Here is a 4,973-nt window from a genome sequence, read left to right as displayed (position 1 = left end):
TCACACCGCGCGCGACTTCCGCTCCTTCACATCTCCATATAAGGAAGGGCAGAGTGTGTGTGACGGGAGCAGCTGGGCTGTGGCAGGAGTGTGGGCTGGAAAATACCTTCCCCCAGTATTTCTGGGTGAATCAGGAGGGTAACGCGCCCCTCGCCCCTCGCCCTCAGGCAGTGCGATAGACGCAATGCTGGTGTATAATACGGACGGTACTAGGAGGGGTCGTCAGGGACCGACATATTCCCTGTCCAGACCCCCCAAGTCCCTCTTTTCCACTTAAATCTCCCTCTTTTTGATGCGAGGTATAGATTTGCATTGTCACACTTACAAATTGATCAAGAAAGTGTTTGGTGCTTATCTGTATATTTGGTGCAATTTGGATTTTTAGACATTTCTCTATTCCGATACTTTTTGTGCTATTGTGCGCTAGGAAAACTGCTAGGGAAAATGGCCTTTCACACAATGAACCATAAGGCCCCTTTCATACGAGTGAGTATTCCGCGCGGGCCGTTAATTTCAATGGGGCTGTGTACATGTGCGTTGGTTTTCACACATCACTTGTGCGTTGCGTGAAAATCGCAGCATGTTCTATATTCAGCGATTTTTCACGCAACGCTGGCCCCATCGAAGTGAATGGAGCTGCGTTAAATGTGTTTTTCACGGATGGCTGCTAAGAGATGTTGTTTCTACACATTCAGTTTTTTTTTTATCACGCGCGTGCAAAACGGATTCAATCGCATTGCACCCACGCGATAAAAACTGAATGCGATCGCCGACCAAACTAAATCACTTTGCAAAATCGCGCATTTTTCACTGAACGCATTCGCAACGCATGCGGATCTAATCCATACAAGCTTGTCTGCAAGGGGCCTAAGTGTCTCTCTTTGACCGTCCAAAAGTTGGGCGGTATTCCTGTCTTCATGTGAGTCACTGGATGGAGGGATCAGAGCCTGTGGTACCTGGCCGAAAATCGCTGGTTTCCCAGTGCCCTAGATCTGTCTGGTTCCTGGTAGGGTTGCCTTGCCACCTTTCCCTGCAGAAATAAAAATGCTGGCCAGGTTTTATAGTTCAAAAGGGGTTGGTTTTGTTGGCATGGCTTCATGGGGTGCCATTGGACACAAATGCTTTGATCATTTGAGTTTTGAAGCCGAAAATGCATCAAGTGTTAACGGGTGTAACTGAATTAGCACCTAACCCTTTAGGCTAGGTCTACACGACCACATTTGTCGTGCGACAGAGCACAACTACACTGCAACATTTGTCGCACCAATGTCGCGCAACAATTTTTCTAATGGTAGTCTATGGTGTCGCACTGCGACATGCTGCGACTGTGACGAGACAGTCGTAGAAAAATCCATCTCAAATGGATTTTTTGCGACTATCGCAGTCGCAGCATGTTGCAGTGCGACACCATAGACTACCATTAGAAAAATTGCTGCGCGACATTGGTGCGACAAAATGTTGTCGTGGCCGGAGATTTTCCTTTTTTTGTTCTTTTTGTTTTTTACTCCCAGCCTTTCCAAAGCCATTACTTTTTTATTTTTCCATTCAAATAGCCGTATAGCTTATTGTACTTTTTAATGGCACCAGTTACGGTTGCATACAATGTAGTGGAAAGCCAGAAAAAATTCCAAGAGAAAAAAGTATGGTTATCAGAAAATGGCTGCACTGGTTCTCAGAGACTGAAAGCTACATGGTGCCTGTAAACCAATCCATCAAAATCTGCACTGCAAAAGGTGGTCCTCCCCTTCTGTAACCTGCAGCGTACCCAAACAGCAGTTTAAGTCCACATTTCTGTACCCAGTAGAAGCCACCTAATTTAAACGGTGTGGTATCTCTCAAATGGCACAAGCCGGGCACAAGAAATTTGGACTCTAAAATGCCACATTTGTGCAAACCTTCCAATTTTTATTTTGCATGCTGCACTGCCCATTAATTTCTACAAAATAACTTTGGAATCAAAATGCTGACCCTTGATTAGTAACATGAGGCGTAGTTTCTAAAATGGGGTCACGTTTTGGGTTGGTTTTCACTGTATGGGCAAATGTGATGTAGCACCCGAAAAATCTACATGCCAAATGCCACTCCTTTTCTTCTGAGCCCTGCCACGTGTACATACAGTAGGTTATGTTCACATGCACTGCATTTCTGTACCCAGTAGAACCTGCCTAACAATTTAAGAAGTGTGGTGTGAGTCTTACATGGCACCAGCTGGGCACAGCATATTGGGCACTGAAATGCTATATCTTTGTAAAAATTTTAATTTTTTATATGCACAGTCCACTGCGCTTTAATTTCTGCAAAAAAACCTGTGGCATCAAAATGTACACTCGACCCCCTCGATACCTCGATGAGCGTAGTTTCCAATATGGGGTCACTTCTCAATGGGTTCAATTTATTATTTTGCCCCAGAACCCCAAGAGTTGTCAGTATCACCATTTGGGGTTCAAATGCACATGGTGCTCATTTACTCCTGAGCCCTGTTGTATGTCCAAGTAAAAGATTGGGGCCATGTGAAGGGTGTTTCTAATACCAGGAAGCGGAGCATACTAATCAGAGGGCTGATCTTTAACGCTGGCACACGCCAGGCACAACATATTGGACAGTGAAATGGCAAATCTATGTAAAAATTGCAATTTTCACTTTGCAGCATCTGCTGTGCATTCATTTTTTTGCAAAAGACCTGTGGGGTCAAAATTCTCACTAAACCCCTTGATAAATTCTTAGAGGGGTGTAGCCTCTAAAATTGGGTCATTTATGGGTGGTTTTTGTTATGTAATCTTTTCAAAGTCACTTCAGAACTGAACCCATCCTTAAGAAGATGGTTTTGATAATTTTCTTGACATTTTTGAAAAATTGCTTCTAACATTCTAAGCCTTCTAATGTCTGAAAAAAATAATACGACATTTACAAAGTGATGTCAACATCACAATCTGTCTTAAAACGAAAGAGAAGTTCAAATGTAGAAAATGCTATTTTTGCCAAATTTTCTGGTAAAACATATAGACCCAAATGCAAAATAAGACTTGGTGAGAAAGCAGAAAATGAATGCAGTCTGGACTTTAAATACCCTAAATCCAGTGTATATGTACAACAGATGTTGCAAAGGGGTTAATAGCACTAATACATTGAATAGACGGAAGCAACATAAAAATGTCCCTTCATACTGCTAGGGTGGCTGTATACGGTGCAGATTACGTGTGGGTTTTTTTTCACATGGATTTTGTGCGGAAAAGCTGCAGCTCATTACAGTTCCAGCAAAGTGTATGAGATTAGACAAATCTCACGGGTAGGGATGAGCGAACCCAGACCGTAATGTTCGGGTTTGTACCGAACACTGCAGGGCAGTCAGTCAATAAGCTTTTAAGCTGTGGGCACTTAGAAGCCATGACAGTCATGCCTAGTATTGGCATGGGTGTGATTGGCTGGTGCAGCACGTGACCCCGTGTGCATGTGTTACTCCACCATTCTGCTATAACTAGTGTAGGGACAGGACACTGCTGCAGTGAGGGGTAGTGTTAGGCCTCTTTCACATGGACGTTGCAGGAAAAGGTGTGGGTGCGTTGCGGGAACATGCACGATTTTTCAGCACGAGTGCAAAACATTGTAATGCGTTTTGCACGCGCGTGAGAAAAATCAACATGTTTGGTACCCGAACTTCTTCACAGAAGTTCGGGCTTGGGATCGGTGTTCTGTAGATTGTATTATTTTCCCTTATAACATGGTTATAAGGGAAAATAATAGCATTCTGAATACAGAATGCATAGTACAATAGCGGTGGAGGGGTTAATAAAAAATAATTTAACTCACCTTAATGCAGTTGATCGCGCAGCCTGGCATCTCTTCTGTCTTCTTCTTTGCTGTGTGCAGGAAAATGACCTGTGGTGACGTCACTTCGGTTATCACATGGTCCGTCACATGATCTTTTACCATGGTGATGGTGATAGGTACGCAATTGCAGTCAGTTTTGACTGCGATTGCGTTCCGTTGTTAAGTTTTTATCATGCGGGTGCAATGCGTTTTGCACGCGCGTGATAAAAAACTGACTGTGGTACCCAGACCCGAACTTCTTCACTGAAGTTCAGGTTTGTATTCAAGGTTGTGTAGATGTAATTATTTTCCCTTATAACATGGTTATAAGGGAAAATAATGGAATTCTTTAAACAGAATGCGAAGTAAAATAGGGCTGGAGGGGTTAAAAAAATTTAATAAAATTTAACTCACCTTAATCCACTTGTTCGCACAGCCCGGCTTCTCTTCTGTCTTCATCTGTGAGGAAAAGAACCTGTGGTGACATCACTGCGCTCATCACATGGTCCATCACATGACCCGTCACCATGGTAATGGACCATGTGATGAGCTCAGTGACATCACCACAGATCCTTTGACAGGTCCTGAAGAAAGAACAGGAGAACGGCAGCTACGCGATCAATTGGAGGAGGTGAGTTAATTTTATTTTTATTTAACCCTCATTGGCACTGCACCACCAATGTTTATTATACTGGGGTGTTGGGGGGGCACTGCGCCACCAATGTTTATTATACTGGGGTGTTGGGGGGGCGCACTGTGCCACCAATGAAGATAACTGAACTCTTAATACAAATACAGGAGGCGGGTGCCAGAATCAAATAGCCGGCATCCGACCTCTATGACAGGGAGCTGCAATCCACTGCAGTTAACCCCTCAGGTGCGATACCTGAGGGGTTAACTGCAGCAGATCGCAGCTCCCTGTCATAGAGGTCAGGTGCCGGCTATTTGATTCCGGCACCCGCCTCCTGTATTTGTATTAACAGGTCAGTTATCTTCATTGGTGGCTCAGTGGCCACAGCCCCTCCCCTCCCATCTCTCTTCTTATTGGCGGCGGCAGCACCACAGGGCGGAGGGAGAGACTCCTTCTCCACTGCGCGACTAAGAAGAACATCAGCGGCGGGGTAGAGAACTATCATCTCCTGTGCCCCGCCGCTGTATTCAACTGC

This window comes from Bufo gargarizans, chromosome 3 (genome assembly GCF_014858855.1).
Source record: "Bufo gargarizans isolate SCDJY-AF-19 chromosome 3, ASM1485885v1, whole genome shotgun sequence".
Classification (NCBI taxonomy): Eukaryota; Metazoa; Chordata; class Amphibia; order Anura; family Bufonidae; genus Bufo; species Bufo gargarizans.
Note: the sequence above shows the minus strand (reverse complement) of the source record.